The 21,464-nt window shown below is 46.7% G+C and overlaps 1 protein-coding gene across 1 annotated transcript in view; it reads left to right on the forward strand.

The window, feature by feature from the left end:
* The first annotated feature begins 13,352 nt into the window (after window positions 1–13,352).
* The window catches only part of LOC139749033 (sodium-dependent multivitamin transporter-like), a 39,404-nt gene continuing 31,292 nt past the window's right edge, over window positions 13,353–21,464 (forward strand). Inside the window, exon 1 of the mRNA XM_071662425.1 lies at window positions 13,353–13,491. The gene's annotated coding sequence lies outside the window, so the exon portion shown is untranslated. The remainder of the gene's footprint in view (window positions 13,492–21,464) is intronic.

Genomic DNA, 21,464 nt, shown 5'->3' on the forward strand with positions numbered 1-21,464 from the left:
CTGAGCTGGAGAGGATCAAGGCCAGGCTAGTGAGAACATCTTAGCTGGCGTTGACAGGTACAGCAAATGCCACTAAATCACTTCACTTCCATTTTCGTCATGTTCACTACGAGAGCACGGGCAAATGAATGCCCTAATCAAGTCCACGTCACTAACTTTTCTTGTTTTACGTTGGAGGCTCCAGTCACGGACAAAAGTACAAGTCACGGTCGGGTCTTAAGTGAAATATAAAGATGTTAATGAAAGAGGGGAAAAAAAAACAAGGAGGGAAAGTATTTACGAATGTTTGGAGAGTCGAAAAACCTATATTCTAAAATGTGCCACGTCATAGCTATTAAGAAGGATATGAGAGAGTAGCGAGTTCCAAAGCTTTGAAGTGTAGGGGAAGAAACAGTCATCAAAACTGTGCACCCTTGAGTTGCCAACGGCCACTAAACATGCGGCGCAGCAGCTTGCCGAGTGTTGCTAGGTCTAGCTAGTGGTGGGGGCACACAAGCAGCCAGCTCTCGGGAGCAAAAACCAAAATATCTCGTTGTGGAGAAGTAAACCAACATTGCGGCGTAGGGCAAGTATATGTGGTGTGAGGTGGTTTGATCGAGTATGTAAAGAATGGGTAAGAGAGATGTGTGGTAGTAAATAGAGTTTGGTTGAGAGAGCAGAAGAGGGTGTATTGAAATGGTCTGGTCACATGGAGAGAATGAGTGAGAAAAGATTAACAAAGAGGAAATATGTGTCTCATGTGGAGGGAACGAGGAGAAGTGGGAGACCAAAGTGGAGGTGGAAGGATGGAGTGAAAAAGATTTTGAGCGATCGGGGCCTGAACATGCAGGAGGGTGAAAGGCGTGCAAGGAATAGAGTGAATTGGAACGATGTGGTATACCGGGGTCGACGTACTGTCAATAGATTGAACCAGGGCATGTGAAGCGTCTGGAGTAAACCATGGAGAGTTCTGTGGGGCCTGGATGTGGAAAGGGAGCTGTGGTTTCGGTGCATTATATACTAACCTAAGCCAGTTACCCAATTCATCGACCAACCCCTAGAGGAGGATGAACAGCTAGGTCGACTGAGGACCGACTGCCGCAACCAAGATTCAAACCTATGCCTGAGGACCCCGATGTGAAAACGTTTTTCAACTGTGGTTGGCTTGCGGTCGGTCCCTGAGCCAGTCGCTGTAGTTGCAGTCATTCCTGACCTGCTTGCTACGCGGGACGCATGGGGAGGCAACACGCTTCATTTGTCAAAAAAAATCTATATCTCTGGTGAACGAAAGGACACAACCTGTGTTTAACACCACCACACACACGCGACCGGGTGTCTCCAACAAGAAATATCTTAACGTGAGCTCGAAAACCTGACGAAGGTGGTGGTGGTGGTCACACACAACATTACGAGGTTATCATCATGTCTCCCAAGAGGTTAGGCTCCTTGACATTGGTGGAACAGTGGCAAGCAAACCCCTCCGCTTTCTACTGTACCCAGTTGTATGTGGTTCCTCTCATATCAAGCCTTACCCAGGTTAAAGCGGCTGAGTGCGTTGTCGACTCTGGTTGTGGGCTGGTCAGTGGCTTCGCGCCCAGAGCTTCTGGCTGGCTCAGCTCCAAACCCCCACCTTCACCCATACTAGAAAAAAGGGGCTCCCGAACTTAATAGGATGAGGTACCTAATGCCACACACCCGACTGGTACCCAACGCAACGAGCGTCCGGGCTGACGACACACCATACACTGCATTCCTCCACCTCCTTCGAGCTTGCTCTGTCTCCTCTCTCGCGCTTGCTTCTTCTCCTCTCTTTTACTCGCTCCTCATCTTAAACACAACTCCGTCTACAGACTCGGACAGGATGTGTCGGGGGGCAGGGGGGGGGGGGGGGTATGACGCCACCTAGTTAAATCTAATACCTCCAAAAAGCAATTACCTACCAAGTCTCTTTTTTTTCTAAAACCCTTTCACAACTTTTCCATCTAATCTGATGGATCCATTTCTAATTCCACTGTTCACTGCTATGAACACTTAATATTCTTGTAACAACTTCCCTTGGAAACGTCACATTACACAAGAATAAAGGAATACAAAGGAATTTAAAACAAACCATTTGGTCCCTTAAGGCTGTTTGTGATCGTGGAAGAGACATGACTATCATGGATCAGTGTGGTAAGAGTAGAAGTACGTACATATTATGGATAAAATCATAAACTGTTCACGTAGGCACAAATGACATCAGTCGTGGATCTGAAGCGAGAAATGTATCGAGTCTACACTTAAATGTATCTCTTGCATCACTTTCAACTACTTTGACTGGCAAACGATTCCATGAATTTACATCTGGGTTGGTTCTAGCTCGGCACACTCAATAGGTAGAGTTCAGAGCAATCCAACTTACTAACTCTTCCAGTCTTGCCCTGCAGACTTAACCTACTTGCCCTTCGCTGACGGTATCATTCCTTCACTTTCCCTCTTCCAGAGGGACTTCTTTGGTCTCTACTTCCGAGAGGTTGCTGGCTGCTCGCTTGTAAGCTCCCGGCCTCACCAACGATATGCAATACTCGACAGTTCTGCTTCAGTGATATTCATCCGACCGTTGTTCAACTGAAGGTTAGGCTATTATATGTTTATTTCCATTCGCCTCGAAGCTTTGTAGACTTCACTAACTCCTTGTGTCTTTTCTGGTTCTATAGATAATTTATCATTTTTGACATTTCTCCCTATCATTGGTGCCTTTTTTTTTTATTCATATGCCTAAACAAAGGCCTGGCCTTGAGGTAGACATATGCCCTTGACTGGACTTCGACAGAGGGAGCTCGTTGGCTGCCCATGATGCGACGTCATCGGACCCCTTTTGCTCGTGGTGTCGGCTGCCTGAAGCGTGATGTTTTTCACGACATACATCCTCACTCTACCATCGGCAACTGAGGAGCGAGGCAGTGCGCGCTCTCTCTCTCGCGCTCTGTACCACTGCTGGCGCTGCGATTGGTAGCTGGCACACGGAAGTGCTGACGTCCCAGGCAAACCATTCTGGCTGGACTGCATGGTAATGAGGGTGCAAAAGAGCCAGGAGGGAAGGGGCTGGAAATTTCCCCTTAAGCGGAGGAAGAACAAAGAAGTAACATGACGATTGTGTCAACTCTTGACATTCTTATACGAAGTTGATTAATGAACATGATTACTTGAATTCCCGTTTGTTTACATGTAGAGAGTCTTTGTTTGTTGTTTCAAAATAGTCCTCAGTGATTGTTTAACACCAACCCAGTTATCCTCTTGTCGCGCCCGTTACCACAGGCATGCAAGGTTAATGTTAACCATCTCTAAGTTTACGGTGACTAAAGAGAGTTCCACAGTCTCCTTCACTGATTCTCATAGCTATTGTCTTTGCCTCACTCAACTCAGAGACGAGGAGTAACCTCTTTGTTGCTGTTGCTGTAGCTCAAGTTGAGCTGGCGAACTAGGAAGCTACGGAGACTTAAAAAAGAAAAAAAAAGATCTTCAAAAAGTCTGCATGCAACATACACCAGAATATCTGCTAACATTAATTCCCTCACGACTTCGTTAAGATAATCTAGTACTGTGCTGGCATCTAGGAGGTATATACATGATAAGGCCAGATCCCAACGTAACCAACAACCAATTTGCCTGAATGGTGCAGTAAGAGACTTTTCTAACAACGATGGAAGACTGGAAGAACGACACATCATCAAACCCAGGTACTGGGTTATTTGCTACTGAGTTCTGTACTTCCCCCGCATGCCGATGGAAGCGCATGACGCTCGCATTTTACGACAAGATGTCTTATGAGCAGGATATATGTACGTCAGGGGAAACAGGATACACAACTTAGCCTCAGAGTACAACTGTTTCTAACATAATAGCCCGGGTTGGGGCAGGATAGGTAGATAATGGCCATGGTCGGGACATTCAAGGAATATAATGGGCCAAGGTTGGAGGTAGCCTAGGCATCTGCAGCGGGAGTAACTGCGCAAGTAGGTAGGGGTTCCCTGTTAGGTAAGGGTTCCCTGTTAGGAAACGCTTGCCTCGCACCCTAGATGCCAGAGACTTAAGAGGGCTTGTAGCCACTGAGTGTGGATATCCTTATCATCACCCCAGTTTGGTACACCTTCTTCAGGACGTGCTCGTTTAGAGTGACGCCTTACGACCATGAACATCGAGAGGCTAGGACGCCAAGGTCCCACGACCGCCATACCACTATAATGTCCTCCGTTTAGTTACCCGCTTTGATTGCCGACAACGAAAATGGTGTTCGTGCGACGTGTTTTTCTGTCAAACATTCACGCGAAGAATTGATATCTATACCTGCCACAGGGTGTGTCTCCCCCATCAGCCAGGAGAATGGACCGTGCATGTCACACACCTTGCATGGCCCAAGGGCACTATCATAAAGATTACAGGTACACCAAGTTATGAACGTACTGAGACAAAGATGAAATAGGAACACCTCTGACTTTGGATTTTGGGGGATGATGACTTGTCCTTTGTCCCGTCAACAGAGTGTAAAAACACGGCAGAACATGAACTCAACATTACACATGACTAACAACACTTTTCTCCTTGTAACTGCTTCTGTCCCTAACCCGAGGAGATGATAGTATACGCTGATACGTATGATAACGTATCTGACAGATTAGCCGATAAGCATCATGATGGTATGAAAGACTATATCAAGGTTAAAACCCTTAGGAAAAGGGTAGGCTTCGTATGGAGGCTTCGTAGAAAGAAGGAATGGTCGACATTGTACGGGGATCAGTAATCAAAATGTCCGCTCCTGCCTCGACTGCGAAACTAGACAGCCATCAACACTTATATAATGGCATCCAACACATCGTTTTTCATCCATACGCTGAAACGTATACATGAAGATGTCAAGGATGCGTATGGGAGCTTGACGCAGATTTCTTAAGAAGCTGAAACTTCTGGGAAACTCAGTCAATCACGGTAGCTTCCGTCGTCTTGAGACAATAATGAGGCTGCATCATTATTCTACGTAAGCTTGAAGAAACGGCTCGACAGCTTTCATCACACAGCCTTGTAAGGTTTACCGAAAGGATGCTTCCTTGTATAAGATTGGGCGACGTCCTTGTGCGAACATATGAACAGTTAACTTGGGGGACTACTCAAGGATCGCAGTGGCTCCCTACCACCATATGCCGTGCTCCGGAAAAACGTTTCGAGACCTGGTGTCGAGGCACCCGAGGCTTGATTTGATTCATTCTTCTCCGGCGGTGGAATTGCGTAGGGTGTAATTGCGTAGGGACAGGAACTACGCAGGGACTGAATAGTTCGTCTGTATAAGATGACTCAGGAGTTTTAAACTCCCTTTCTGAGTGGCTGGCTAGGAAGACTAACGCAGCAAGTGATGATGTCTTGGCCCCCAGGGAGAGGCCCAGGTACTGTCATAGTTTGTGGACGTCCCTGCATACAGCATTGGACTAAGAACAATAAGCCACACTGGCTCCTCCATCATGTCTTGGCCCCCAGGGAGAGGCCCAGGTATTGTCAGAGTGTGTGGACGTCCCTGCATACAGCAGTAGACTCAGCACAATAAGCCACACTGGCTACTCCATCATGTCTTGGCCCCAGACAGACAGAGGCCCAGGGATTGTCAGAGTGTGTGGACGTCCCTGCATGCAGCAGTAGACTCAGCACAATAAGCCACACTGGCTCCTCCATCATACTATATTTTGAAAGCAAGTGGTGATCTTCAAAGGATTCGACTCGCAAGACAACGTATGGATCCGGCATTCCCTCCGTGAGGGCGTATGACTGCACCACAGAATGACTTATGAGCGAGCCAGGTTAACGCATCTATGGCCAAGGATAGCGGCTAAAGACGACTGGTAAATCTCTGGTCAACGTGAGCTCTGTGTGCTCCATAGGGGATATGTCCAAGCGCCTGTACCTGTTGCAGGCTGTGGGAGATCCTGTGAAACATAGTGTGGGGTTTATTCTGGCCAATCCTCAGTGGAACTTGCCGAGATGGTCGAGGCAAATATGTATTTGCTGGTGATGGGACTATCCTTGACCTGCTGCCAAGGACAGTCGGGAGAGACTCAGTCATTTTCTTTTAAAGTCTATTCTGCTCATTGGAAACGCAACCCTCAGCCTAGAGGGGCCCCTATCACCCATGATTCATCCGAGGTGAAGAGTAGAAGGTCCACCCGAACTCCTCCCGTGTGTTGAGCAAAAACCCGCCCGTGCAACCTCTCTCTCTCTCTCTCTCTCTCTCTCTCTCTCTCTCTCTCTCTCTCTCTCTCTCTCTCTCTCTCTCTCTCTCTCTCTCGACCCGTGGCAGTTCTTTCCGTGAGTGTCGCCACCCATCGCCGGCTAGCGAGCCAGAGACGGAGGAACGCTGCGCAGCCGCTATGAATATCAAAAAAGGAAAAAAAGAAAAATACGTAGTGAAGGAAAATATTGAAAATGTTTACTGCACGAGTCGCGTCGATGATGCTTGGATGCAGATCGAGGAAGCCAACATGACTGGCAGGTGGTAAGGCCAAGCTGGTAGTGCAACACCACCTCTGGCAAACGTCTGTCTGTCATGTGAGGATTTCGTCACTCGTGCCCCAACACATCCTTCCCTTCTGATACACCCCCCATAGCAATGTCCTCCGTCAAATGAATAAGTTACTCCTTTTGCAGTCCGGTGCTTCTAGTATAACAAGAGGCATTTGCCCACCCAAATGTATCCTAGTAAGGTGGGGTCGAATTCCGTCATTGGCCCGGCAAAGGTTGTTCGCCAGGGGAAACCCGCCACTCACTAGTCTGAGCCGCCCGCCAAGTGTACCCGCTGAGCAACATGGCCATTACCTCCAGCTCTGCCCCACCCTGTGGCCGGATCGCGAAAAAAAGACAATAGATCAAAAATCCAATGAAAGGCTTGGAGAGTTTCAACCATCTAAGTCTCTACGAATCTCGGGGATGAAACAAGTGACGTAGTGATGTCCGAGAGCCATTAGAAATACGTCGAGTTCAGATATTTACGTTTAGACATAACGGCTGCCTCTCTCTCTCTCTCTCTCTCTCTCTCTCTCTCTCTCTCTCTCTCTCTCTCTCTCTCTCTCTCTCTCTCTCTCTCTCTCTCAAACCTGTTTAAGCAGCGAGTGGCTCTCCCACATAGCCATCCTCCTCCTTCCCCTTAGCTGACCGAGCATTGGGTGTCGATGATACTTGGAGTAGCACGGCTCCGTGTCTCGATTGGCCTCGAGAATCCCCAGCGCTCTCTCATCTCGACCGTGGCATTACTACGAATGCCATCACATCGACGGTCATCATCATCTCAGCTGTAGCCTTCAAGCCCTCGCTCGATGTGACGGTCATCATCATCTTAGCTGTAGCCTTCAAGCCCTCGCTCGCTCGATGTGTATCTTCAGTGTACTGGAACTTAAGAGGGCTAAACCGACCGACCCCACCCCACCCTAACAAAAAAGAAAAAAAGGGCCCCACCTTACCCTGCTCCTGGGTGAAGCGTTGCCTCGAACTGCCCCCTGGCCACCTCGTTAAAGCCCCTGGGGCAAACTCGTACATTTAGATACGATTGGACACATTTTCTTTTCCCCGTCGCTGAGTAGACGACACACACACACACACACACACACACACACACACACACACACACACACACACACAGAATGAACTTTCTCTCAGACCAGAGAGATGCCTTGGGGTAGCTTTTGTATTTGGACAACTAGAAAGCCTTTGACACTCTCCTACACAGGCAGTTGATCATGAATCTGGACCATCAGGTAGGAGGGACGAGCAGACTCCCTCGGGTGGACAGAATACCACCTTAGTAGAAGGGAAGAAGGACGTATATCAAGGAGAACAAACACTGAAATAGGGGTAGTATGGGGTGATGGGAGAGAGGTCAACATTGACATACCTCAAGCCATGGGTCTTATACCCCTGCTCTTTTTTTTGTTTTTTCTATCTGCGGATGACATGCCAGGACTGGGCTGGTACCAAGGATCATCCCCGTGAACAGGAGGAAAAGAATGCTAACCCTATATCTCCTGCATGTCGCAGGGGACAGAGGCGGAGGGATGGAGTTCCTCCCTACCATACCATCACTATCAACTACTAGTAGGCTGGACCGCGAAGTGACACCAAGTCTCCTCCACGAGTCCCAGACTTCGATGAGGAAGACCATGTAATACCAGAGGCCCTCACCATTTTACAAGACCCAAAAGAACCAAACGGAACACCTTCTCCGGACCATAGCTGAATACCTACCTCCCAGATGAAGATAGCGCGTTCAACACCAGCTCCAAAAGAAGCTGCCTGCATCTCGGAAGATCTTGAACACACACACACACACACACACACACACACACACACACACACACACACACACACACACACACACACACACACACACACACACACACACACACACAAGACACCGACATGCCATGTATAAAATAAAACATGAAACGGGCCACCATCAGGCAAAAACCCGTGTCGGACCAAGCAGAGGTCCGACGATCTTAAAAACAAAACAGGCTTGGCCGTGATTCCTTCAGCCACCACGCACCAAGCAGGTAAAATGGGTTCCCATTCGTCTCAACCCTGTAGCCACTATGATCATCGCGTTCGCAATGAGTGATGTGGCGCTGCTACACTAAACTATATGGTGCTGGACTGTGTCGTTTCGGGTCCGAGTGAAGCAGTGTAGGGTGACTTGTCGTATAGAATTACCCACGGATGAGGTGTATTTTGTGTCGTGTTTCTGTCCTCCAGTTGTTGCAAAGGAAAGAGATCTTTTGGTCTGAAATCTTACTTGGGCTGGTCAGTGTTAACGTAAATATCTGTGCTCGAGTAATGTACTTCTTTTGTCTTGTATTCTTCATCTCTTGTAATATAAGTAGTTTTAATCCTGGTGTGCAATTTCATCCCGTAGTTTTGAAGTAGCGTTATCCTGTATTGCATAACAATATATATGTATATATATATATATATATATATATATACATACGAATGAAGTGCATATGAACGCGCACCATCATAGATGCAAACCTCCAACAGCCAGGATCGAACCCGGGACCCCTGTGCAAGAGGCGGAAATGCTAACCACTAGGCTATGAGCCTATGGGGTCCCGGGTTCGATCCTGACTGTTGGAGGTTTGTATGTTATATATATATATATATATATATATATATATATATATATATATATATATATATATATATATATATATATATATATATATATATATATATATATATATATATATATATATATATACATATATATATATATATATATATATATATATATATATATATATATATATATATATATATATATATATATATACCATTTTCTATAATACATAGAGTCACCAGTTGCTCTGGTGATGACAGACGTGCCAATAAAAGACTGGAGACTCGAGAGCGAAGTGTGAGGATGGTAGAAGGAAGAGCCCTACCTTCTAAGCTGTGGATGATGAGAAAAGAAGCAGACGCTGGCTCTGTCACCTCCTGCATGTGGCTACGTCCACACGAGATCTGTGGGAGTCAGAGGTATGTCGCCAGGCGGTGCGTGACCCAATGAGGCGAGGAGGCACGCAACCAGACACTTGTAGACCACTGGAGTGAAAGTAATATCTGTGTAGGAGGAAAAAAAGAAAAAAAAGACTCATTTCGTTGGGGGTAGAAGTAACCTAGTTTTGTTTAACGGTAATGAAATTCACTTATCCTTTTTTTGATATTATTTCCTTATGTATAACGTATTACTAATTTCCCATCACCTTTGATGGGTTAAGTGGCTCCATCACTTAATACAGATGTACCCGATTCCATTGTCATCTGTAAAGTAAACGTATAGCGATGTCAACCCCAACAAAGACTGCCAGTTTTGTTTATGTGTGTCTAAGATTCTTCTCCCCTAAGCATCTACTCATATCCTACATAGGACTTATCCCTTCCTGTAGGGAGCACTGATCCTCTATCTGGATAGGATCAGAGTCACCGATCATAAACGACAAAGACGAGACTAAAAGTTATCTGGCTGACGAACACATCAAGACTGACCTTCAAAATCGATCCACTTTCCCTTCGCCGTGATCACGTACCGGGAGGAAGTTCCTCATTCGAGGTATCCGGTACCAGCCCTTGAACATGCCCCATTATTGTACGGGTGTTTACATGCATGTATCTATGCCGTCTGCACTCACTCTCTCATCATGACTACTCGTGTTCTATAAAGATACTTACCTTGCGCGAGAACTTCTCTGCTTAGTTGTATGATAAGGTCCCCTGGGTGTTGTATTTCTACGTCCCTACGTCTTTCGTAGACTTGTTCACTGCTGAGGGCCTCAAACTGGTATGATAACCTTAAACGTTGTGGGGAAAATCTCTCTCTACTCATCTCTCTTTCATGGTGGAATAGCTGATAGAAGACGTCTAATCTCTCGACGTCATTCAACTCTCTGATAGACGTCTAATCTCTCGACGTCATTCAACTCTCAAAATTCCAGTTACCATCTTTATTGTCCTTCTCTCAATCCTTTCTGCTTGACCTTTGTACTTCTATCTTGAGAAGCATATCTCAATTTTGGTTTAATATAAGTTGTGAAAATCTTTTTGAATACTTTTTTTTTTTCATTCGTGAACGTGAATAATATTCTATTAGTTGCAAGTGGACAGTCCGTCTCCTTTACAGGTTCTCTTAAGGTGGTGGGGTAAGGTAGGGTATTAGATCCCATGTGAGCAAGGACAGGAATGCATGGAACAGGTTGGGTAAGTTCCATTTTTCCGAGTCCGTCACCCACAACAATATATACATTGCTTCTTATTCTTTATCTTCCACGAAAGTTGTCGTTCTTTCGTCCTAGCTGTGCCTAGTGTGCCTGATCATTAACTAAGTACGTTTAAACGAACAAGGATTGTCTTGTGTCTGTGACCCGAATGTGCATTTGCTGTGAGATCATCAATGCCGGATTGCTACACAACTACCATTTTACTGGACGACTAAAGTACCTGGCGTTCGTCTACCATAGTCATCTCTATCCCACGTTACCTCTAGAAATTCCACGATATCTTGCAATCACTCACTGGTAATTCTGCCATGTTGCCAACCACTCCTTCTAATCACACGACAATTGCCGGGCGGATGTGAAACGAGGGCCTCACATCCTTGCACTACAATGGGTCTACCTGAAGATCCACTGTGCTGCTCAAAGGACTCTTCCCTCCTTCACTATGACGTGCGTGTCGGCGCCCCTCACACAATGACGTGTCGGAGGTATTGCAACTGCGCTGCTGCTACTGACCGAGTCTCTGAGAGACATCCATAACTTTTACCTGATCTTCGGTTGTGAACATCATCGTAACTCAAACCTCGCTCGAGAAATCTCTAAGTTTTTCTCACGCCACACTGGAGCCATCAATGAATAAATCCCATAATATGTATATATGTATAGATGTGTGTGTGTGTGTGTGTGTGTGTGTGTGTGTGTGTGTGTGTGTGTGTGTGTGTGTGTGTTACGAAAGGCAAGGGGGAAAGGAAAAAAAGGATCTTTTATGTGGCATTTTTGGATCTGGAGAAAGCATACGATTGAGTCTTTTATGTGGCATTTTTGGATCTGGAGAAAGCATACGATTGAGTTGAGAGAGATGCCTTTTGGAAGGTCCTAAGGCTCTATGGTGTGGAAGGAAAGCTTTCAGAAGCAGTGAGCAATTTTTCTCAAGGGCGTAATGCATGTGCACGAGTGGGAAAAGAAAGGTTCCAGATGAAGGTCGGTCTGCGGCAGAGGTGTGTGATGTCACCATGGCTGTTTGATTTGTTTATGGATGGGATGGTGAGGGAGGTATAGGCGAGAGTCTATGACGGAGGGGAGAGTATGCAGCATGTAGAGGATGAGGTTGCTTGGAAAGTGAGTCTAATGCTGTTTGCTGATGATGCAGTGTTTGTGGCGGATTCGAGACAGAAATTGCCAAAGTTGGCGTCAGAGTTCGGAAGAGTGTGAGAAAGGGCGACGTTGAGAGAAAACGAGGCAAATTTCTAAATGACTTGATTACTGTGCGGCCATTGGCAACTCAAGGGTGGGCCGTTTTGATAACTGTTTCTTTCCTTACACCTCGAAACTTTGGAACTCTCTATCCCATTATGTCTTTCCCAATAACTATAATCTGGCACGGTCTAAAAGGACAGGTTATTCACTATCTCCAAAATTCGTGAGTGCTTTCCCTTATCTCTTCCTTTTCCTTAGTCCATATTCGCCTGAGGCCTGGCTATGATGGTGAATGTTGCCTATGACTGGGGCCTCCAACGTACCAAAAAAAGAAAAAATCAAACAAGGACAATTACTGTCAGTACAATTATGGAAAACAGAAGAAGTCTGTTGGTCTTAGCTGTGGATAGGGAGCTCTGCTTTCGGTGCATTACGCATGACAGCAAGAGACTGGCTGTGAGCGAATAAAAATCCTTCTTCGTCCATCTCTGGCGCTACCTCGATACGCGGACAACGATGAACAAGTATGAAACGAAAACAAAAAAAAAAGAAAGAAAAGACTTGTGTTGACAAACATCTTCCTTCCCGCTGCAGGTGTCCCTATTCTATCGTTGTGACGCCCCTGCAGCTCTCAGGAAGCCGGCCAGGCCCGCTGGTCGAGTCCATTGATCGTAAAGTGGTGTAATGTTGTGTGTGCGTCTATGTGCGGAGAGTGAGAAGTGTCCAGTGAATGATAACCTACGGACAACGGACTAACTGGTGTTTGAGCACCTGCCTATAGGTAGAATAATACTGAGAAAATAAGAGAATATAAGAAAGAATGTTAATGACTCTAAATCTGCCCACGCATTCAATTCTATGTGCATTAGAGAAAGCCTGCTCCCAGCGTATACTAATATATATTTCTTTTCATTTCCATACATGTTCGTCATTCCCAGCGTTAGCGAGGTAGCGTCAAGGACAGAGGACTGAGCCTCAGAGGGATAATCCTCACTTGGCCCCGTTCTCTGTTCCTTTTGTTTTTTTGGAAAAGTAAGGAGAGAGAGAGAGAGAGAGAGAGAGAGAGAGAGAGAGAGAGAGAGAGAGAGAGAGAGAGAGAGAGAGAGAGAGAGAGAGGTCATCTGAACGTATGGATGGTCATCACTGGTGTACGAGATGTACGAATTGAAAAAAAAGAGTATGAAGCGTCTTCGTAATTTTGAAAGTTGTCGTCACTGGTTGAGCAGGATGGGCCTGGGTTGAGGTTGTGTGAGTGGCAAGAGTGGCTGTGTGTGTGTGTGTGTGTGTGTGTGTGTGTGTGTGTGTACCCTCGTCCACCCCAGGGAACAGGGACTGGATATGGTACTGATGGACATACAAGAACGAGTTGTGTCTGGCATCAGCGTCGAGTTGCCAAGTGTGCACAGGAGATTTTCACTTTGCATCTTGCTGCTGCTGCTGCTGCTGCAAGTGGCGCACCGTCAGTGTGGTCTCTCCCGTCACCTGGTGCAGGCGCTGCCGCAACACAGGAGCTCCTCCCGTTCCACCACAGGTAACTTCCATCATGAGATGCGACGTTAAGACTCCAGGGTCTATGTACAGGCGTTGCGTCTTCACCATCCCTCCAGTGTAGATGAACTCCCCCCCAAAAAATAAGAGGATGAGGTACCGATATTCTCGCTGATGTCAACGATGCGAAATGAAATTTCACGAACAGTCTACCAAACCTGAGGCCGTGTGACTTATATAACAAAGTGTTACGAAAGGACGGACTGGCAGTCCAGGTGCAGCGTCCATACAGTCTAAAAGTCAAGATACACAAGGCTGCTGCAAATACGCTGTTTACGTGCGAGATGATGAAGGGTTGAAGTTTACGGCTGCTGGTGACATGTTGTATAGAGTGGACCTGTTACGTGAACGTAGTGGTAGTGCGCGGGAATCTACCGTAGAGTGTATCCATAACTAACGAAGGATCTACAGTGAAGTGTTTACATACATACGTCATCTGGGTGTTGCCAAGGTAGACTAAGGTTCTGTGGTGGAGTATGCACGTCATCTGAGTGTAGCCAAGGTAGAGAGGGAGGTCCGTAAGGTGGACTTAGGGTCTGTATTAGAGTACGGACCTCATTTGAGTGTAGTTAAGGTAGATTTAGGGGTCTGTAGTGGAGTACGTACGTCATCTGACAGTAGGCAAGGTGGACGAGGGTCCGTTGTAGAGTGTGTGGGTGTGGATCATGCAGATGTAAAGCCCTGTCCTCTGTCGCCGTCGACACACACACAATGTCACCTCCTCCCTCACCAGCCGCTCTTGTGGGGTTGGGACGCGTGTGTGAGTCGCGCGCTTCGTGCCCGCTGCACGTCTGTAAGTCTGGGTCGTGGGTCGTACTCACCAGACGGTCGTCATACAGTCGTCAGTCGTGCCCCACCTGCCCCCTCCGTCAGATCAGGTGGCAAGACTCTCCAGAATGTTGACGTAAAAACAACGAGGGAATGAGTTGGTGAGGTATTCCCGTCTCGTCCCGGGTGATGATGGCCAGGCCGCCGTGGGCTGCTGATGAACTACCTCTGAGACATTAGTGTACGTAGAACTATCCCTGAGGCATTAGTGTATGTAGAACTATCTCAGGGGCATTAGTGTACGTAGAACTATCTCTGGGGCATTAGTGTACGTAGAACTATCTCTGAGGCATTAGTGTACGTAAAACTATCTCTGGGGCATCAGTGTATGAAATACTACCTCACGTCTGTCATCATATGTAGCAAAACACGACAAACATTACTGTGCTTAGTACTTACCTTGTGAGTACATCATAGACGGTACTTCCATCTGTCTACCTGTTACCTCCATCTCCTGTCCCGTGTGCACGGGGTTGGTGGGCGTACATAGCCTCTCCCTTCCCTCACACTCGTCCTCAATTTCCCTGTCTGAGTGGATACCAATCTCCCTGTGGGTGAGTGGACACAGCCTCTCCCTTCCCTCACACTCGTCCTCAACCTCCCTATGGGTGAGCGGACACAGCCTCTCCCTTCCCTCACACTCGTCCTCAACCTCCCTGTGGGTGAGTGGACACAGCCTCTCCCTTCCCTCACACTCGTCCTCAACCTGAGTGGACACAGCCTCTCCCTTCCCTCACACTCGTCCTCAACCTCTCTATGGGTGAGTGGACACAGCCTCTCCCTTCCCTCACACTCGTCCTCAACCCCCTTACACTGAGCTGCTCTCAACCTACTTAAGGTGATATAAATTTTTCATTGTGTTCACAAGTTGCATCATAAAGCGAGACTCACGCCTCCTTTATGTCTTGATTCTCAAAACGAAGCCATTGTTCTCGATCTGTATTGCCACGCAATACTGCCTCACGACCATTATAATATATAGTCCTACCTCACCAGCAACACCATCCTAGCAGAGCCCCTGGGGGTAGCTAACTCTATTAAGTCATAACCAACGAGTGAACAGGTAATGGACGAGCCTTGTCAGATGGCTTAGTAAACTCTACACCATGTCAAGAATTGCGTCCTTGCGTAACAAATGAACAGTGACATTAGCGACGCAAGAACCTGCCTTTGTGCTAACCTTTGACGCTAGGAACACAAGAACCTGCCCGTGTGTCGATCTACGACGCTAGGAATGCAAGAACCTGTCCGTGTGTTGATCTGTGACGCTAGGAACACAAGAACCTGCCCGTGTGTTGATCTGTGACGCTAAGAACACAAGAACCTGTCCGTGTGTTGATCTGTGACGCTAGGAACACAAGAACGTGTCCGTGTGTTGATCTGTGACTCTAGAAACACAAGAACCTGCCCGTGTGTTGATCTATGACGCTAGGAACATAAGAACCTGCCCGTGTGTTGCTCTATGACGCCAGGAACACAAGAAAGTGTCCGTGTGTTGATCTATGACGCTAGGAACACAAGAACTTGCCCGTGTGTTGATCTATGACGCCAGGAACACAAGAAAGTGTCCGTGTGTTGATCTATGACGCCAGGAACACAAGAACCTGCCCGTGTGTTGATCTGTGACGCTAGGAACACAAGAACCTGCCCGTGTGTTGATCTGTGACGCCAGGAACACAAGAACCTGCCCGTGTGTTGATCTATGACGCTAGGAACACAAGAACCTGCCCGTGTGTTGATCTATGACGCCAGGAACACAAGAACCTGCCCGTGTGTTGATCTATGACGCCAGGAACACAAGAAAGTGTCCGTGTGTTGATCTATGACGCCAGGAACACAAGAAAGTGTCCGTGTGTTGATCTATGACGCCAGGAACACAAGAACCTGCCCGTGTGTTGATCTGTGACGCTAGGAACACAAGAACCTGCCCGTGTGTTGATCTGTGACGCTAGGAACACAAGAACCTGCCCGTGTGTTGATCTATGACGCCAGGAACACAAGAAAGTGTCCGTGTGTCGAAGGGGAGGGGGCAGTCAACATGGATATCCCTACTTATCATGACGGGTTCACTCAGTTGCTGTACCAGGTGTTCACTGGTCGAGGCACACCTGCCGTCCCTCTTCCGCCACTCACACCTGACATCTGCATGTGATTTTCACCGCGAGGGAAGTGTCACTACCATCTTGGGACGAAGAGGGGGGCACAGTCTCGTTGAGGAACCTCTTCCTCCAAATGAGTCTATCGTTTCCCTGCATCTGACTGGAGTGCATTCTGAAAGCTACACGAGCCCCATTAAAGGGAGTATGGGATTCTATATACAATTAATATAGCTGCATATATTGTATGTACATATCTATACGTGTCTATAACCATCTCCCCATTTCTAAGCCCCAGTGTGGATCAGGTACACTCAGGTGGAAAGAAAAATAGTATCTTCCCGGATGGGACCGATGAATTTCGACATGATCAATACGACTCATGTTGTCTCAGTTGGGTTGGTAGTCGTGAGTGCGAGACAAATCTCTAAATAATTACGGTAGCTTCACTTTATAGTTATTTCCATCGAAATATGAAAGTGATATACGGATGCAAATATGGCATTTATCATGGCAAATGGCAAGACATGTCTCTATCGATCAATGTATTACAATATCATGAAAGCAAAGCTACAAATGTGAGGCCAGACCAATGGGCATTTCAAAATCCCTCGTCGGTGGTGTCATATTGTTTCACGCAAAGAGTGGTAAGATATTTTTTTTACCGTGTGTACATACAGCCTCCTAGGTCACTCATGCACATCGTCAACCCAAGCCCAGTGTGTTCAAGTGGAACATGGACTTCCACACATCTAAATGTGTTTCTTATTTCTTCATTTTGCTCACTTATCCAATTCGTCATGGAAACCACGGCCTTCATTCATACCCCGATCTCTGCCCACAAAACTCTTCCATTATATCCAATCCCATGTCGTTCCTCTGGCCCCCATCATTTGACACATCTCTTGGCCTAATTGACTCTGTCAATCACGTCACGAAACTGGAATGATTAAAAAAAAAACATTTGTCATACCATGACTCTGTTAGTCATGAGGACTTCTGTCAGAGGTGTGTGTGTGTGTGTGTGTGTGTCACAATGTCCCTCGAGCTGTCATGACAAAACATGCCACAGACTCTGTCATTAGTATCCCTGGGAGCCATCTTAAGGTCTCTTACCACAAGAAAAACTGATCCAACTTGAGAGAGAACTGGTACAATTTGTTTCCTGTTTATCTTGCAAGGTGATTTTGCCATTATTTCTTTAATTATATTTTTTTTCTACCTGTTGCCACGCAAAGATGTACATGTATATACGAGAGAAGAGTGGGAGAAATTGCAGAGGAAAACGTACAAAAGAAATGAATATTACATCAGACCAAGCGAGTGCTAAGAGTTGAGATAAAGGACAGTACATTACCCCCCCCCCCCCCCAGTGCATGATATTGGACTATAATGCAAACGGGTTTTGATGTTCAAGTGTGTGGTGAAGAACTTGGCTTATGACCAGACAACGAGAGGACTTAGCTTACGGCCAGATATCAGGAAGACTTGGTATATGGCCAGACAACAGACGCATATGGCCAGAGAACAGATGAACTTGGCATATGGCTAAACAACGGGAGCACTTGGCATATGGCCAAACAACGGGAGCACTTGGCATATGGCCAGACAACAGGATGGAAAGCCAGCTTGGCTCACGGGTTTCGTCCTGGACCATGAGGAACAACACTGCGTGAGCTGGAGCAGGGAACTGGGTCACTCTCGAAATAACAAGTCGAGTGAGCAAAACAGACAGGAGGGGGAGGTGTGTGGAACCTCTCGAGAGAAATGAACCCTGATCAACGTCAACGAAACAAACAGGAAAGACTGGAGTAACTCTCCAGGAAAGACTAGAGTGACACCAGGAAAGACTTTCCCGTTTCAGTTGATCTTTACTGATACGTTCCTGGCTGGAAATATGTACCTGTAGTTTCTTCCTGAATGAGTCAGATGTCTCATATACCTGACAATGATAAGAAGGGTCACTCCGCTTTGCAATGACCTCATATGAAGGATCATTCTGCTTTGCAATGAATTCATAAGGGTTCCTCTGCTTTGCACTGACTTCGATTGCAATACCAAGGGGAGAGAATTCTCTTACCTCCTTTGATGTAAAACCCTATGCTCAGGCTTCAACTATTGCTACTAGTGACTGAACATTCGCAAACAGTGTATCTATATAGACGTTATCAAGTTTCCGAAGTCTATATTCATAGATCTCACAGAGTTCAAGAGGACGTGGTGTCTGCAGAGAGTTGTTCCAGTTCCATTTACCCTTTCCAGACGTCCCTCAAACTTTATCAGGTGCCTTAGAGTAAACACGTGAGACACAGAACCTTGACCAGTTATCTTTGGCTGGGAGAGAGACAAGCGTTATTTTGAGGAAAGGGTATTAGGAAACACGACTAGACCAAGCACACAGGGAGCAGTCGGAAGGAGAGAGAGAGAGGGGGAGTAGAGAGGGAGTGAAAGCGCGGGGAGGGAGACGCAGCAATCGAATAAGTCCACAGAACCTGAGGGGCAGTGTCGGAACCGATGCAGGTGGCGCGGGAAATCGTCGCGAAAGTCACCGAAGACGTCGAGCGAGCAGTAAAGTTGGATGAGAGACGCGGAGCATTTTGTGGGTGGATGTGGCAAAGCACAAGGACGTACCTACTAAGACAGATAAAGAGGCCAGTGAGGGATGGTAGATGAGAGTTAATAAGGAGGGGCGATTACCATTTACTCAACCATATTCTAATCAGGATAATATAGCCAGACTGATGATGTGTATCTATCAGGTTATTCACTTCCATAGGAAGAGCACGATTCAGTCAAGGTCAAGTTAGAATCCACAACGAAGAAGGTATGGGAATCCCCCAGACGTTTGGGATGCGACAGGAATTTCCTCGAGGAGGAAAAAAAGAAATGGGAAATATAACACAGGGCGATCTCTCTCTAGGGATGGAAAAATGAAAAATGCTGTTGACATGGAGACAGTCATATCATTAAACGTAACATCTGGCTACATGTTGAATAGAAAGACGGAATAAAACGGAATAAAGCGACTAACTTTACTACCACTTAGCGATCCAGACGTGAAAGAACTGACAACGGTATTCTAATTCTCCCCAAGTGGTGTTCAACACCTTGGGAATGTCCTTCAGTCGTTGGTACATACGCTATGCTCTCCACACACACACACACACACACACACACACACACACACACATACAAACAGGCAGCGCCAAGCTCGGTAAACATGGAGGCCAGAGAGAAGGAACACCTCGATCATAACTGAACATCCCAGACCAATTTAGTAGCACTGTGTCTTGCTAGGCCTTGCACCCTGTCTTGGTCAGGGGGAACGAGGATGTGTCAGTGAAGCACAATATCACACGTCCGTTCGTAAACGTGACATTGAGAGTCGAGTCAAATGGTGTAATATTAACCCAAGGACAACTCACGAACACTTCAGGAAGTAACTTGACAAATTTACACACGAAGGAAGGAAGGAAGGAGAGAGAGAAAGAAATGGAAAGGGAATCAGGTGAATTATTGAAAAGTCAGGAAAAAATATATTGACTTATGATAAGGATTTTACGTTCAAAAGATTGTCATTATGAAATTGTAGCTTAGATGTGAAGGAACATTCACAACAAGTGGCGTCAGTACGAAACAGAATTATTTTGGAGGAAATGAGCCACAGGAATCTGCGCCTGGGAGAAAATCGAGAGGAAACATTCGACCTAACCTGTCGTCAGGGGTGGATCTTGGAGGCCTTGTAAACCAAGCAAAACTCTCCCTTGGCGAACATCCGAAGTGTGTTCAGGGACACGAACGAAGACAAGGGTCTGTGATGGAATAGGGGATGGAAACGCCCTGAGCATAACAAAAGAGCATCGGTGTGGACGGCAAGCCTTCCTCAACAGTACACGAGTACCCAAAAGTGGAATGCGATGAAGACAATTCATTTCGGGGTAGAAAAAAAGAGAAAATAATCATCCCAGTTAAGTGCTGTTGATATTTTGGTTATGCACTCACACTCTCATTACTATGCGATCCATACAGTCAGGCAGAGTAGGTATTCCATGGACACGGGTGAATGCGTCGTCGAGTCAAATGACGACGGACCGAAGAGCCTGCCTGTGTTACACCAAGCATGCAAGTGTAGCAGCGAAACCTTGAGGGAGCTATGATTGTCTCCGGCGTTGTTGTTGCTGCTGCTGCTGCTCCTGCTCTTCACTCTCTCTCTCTCTCTCTCTCTCTCTCTCTCTCTCTCTCTCTCTCTCTCTCTCTCTCTCTCTCTCTCTCTCTCTCTCATGGCCCCTCCCAGACGTCATGCCCCCCCCCTTTCCTCCATCTCCCTCCCTCTTTCCCTCCGTCTGTGGTCGTTTCAGGGTCCTGGAGGAGCATCCGCTCTGCTTCAGACTCAACGTTGAGGTCAAAGTACTTTTCCCTCCGCCAAGAACGTGGAATCACACGCAATTTCCGTGCCATCAGTGCCAGTGGGTGCATGCATTAAGGAGACAACAAAGAGCGCAGGCAGGAACTCTGTCAAAGACGCGGGTGCAATCGTCCCTTGGAGCTATATTGAGAAACCTCCGAGATAACCATACGATGCGGATCAAGGTTCCTCATCTATCGCGCATGCAGGTAGAGGCCTGGCCTCTAAAAGAAAAATAAAAGCTCCGTCTGAGGCATACGCATGCAGGTAGAGGCCTGGCCTCTAAAAGAAAAATAAAAGCTCCGTCTGAGGCATATGCAAAGAGCATGTAGAATGAGCGATGCAATGGAAGGATGAAGAAGAATGACGGGAGATCAGCCATCTCTTCGAGACTCTCGGGTTATAACGCAAACGCACTTGACCAAACTTGACCAAACGGCTGAATCGTGAATGGCAGCGACGGGAGAGAGAGGGGGGGAAAAGGAAATTGAAAAAAAAAAAAGAAAAAAGACATATGCTCAAGAGGGAAAAACATAAAGTTGATTGATGCATTTGAAAGATCTCGACAACCATCGATACCTAGTATTTGGCCTCAGGATAGACCCTACATGCATCCACTAGTTACAG

The sequence above is a fragment of the Panulirus ornatus genome, chromosome 6 (assembly GCF_036320965.1).
Source record: "Panulirus ornatus isolate Po-2019 chromosome 6, ASM3632096v1, whole genome shotgun sequence".
Taxonomy (NCBI): domain Eukaryota; kingdom Metazoa; phylum Arthropoda; class Malacostraca; order Decapoda; family Palinuridae; genus Panulirus; species Panulirus ornatus.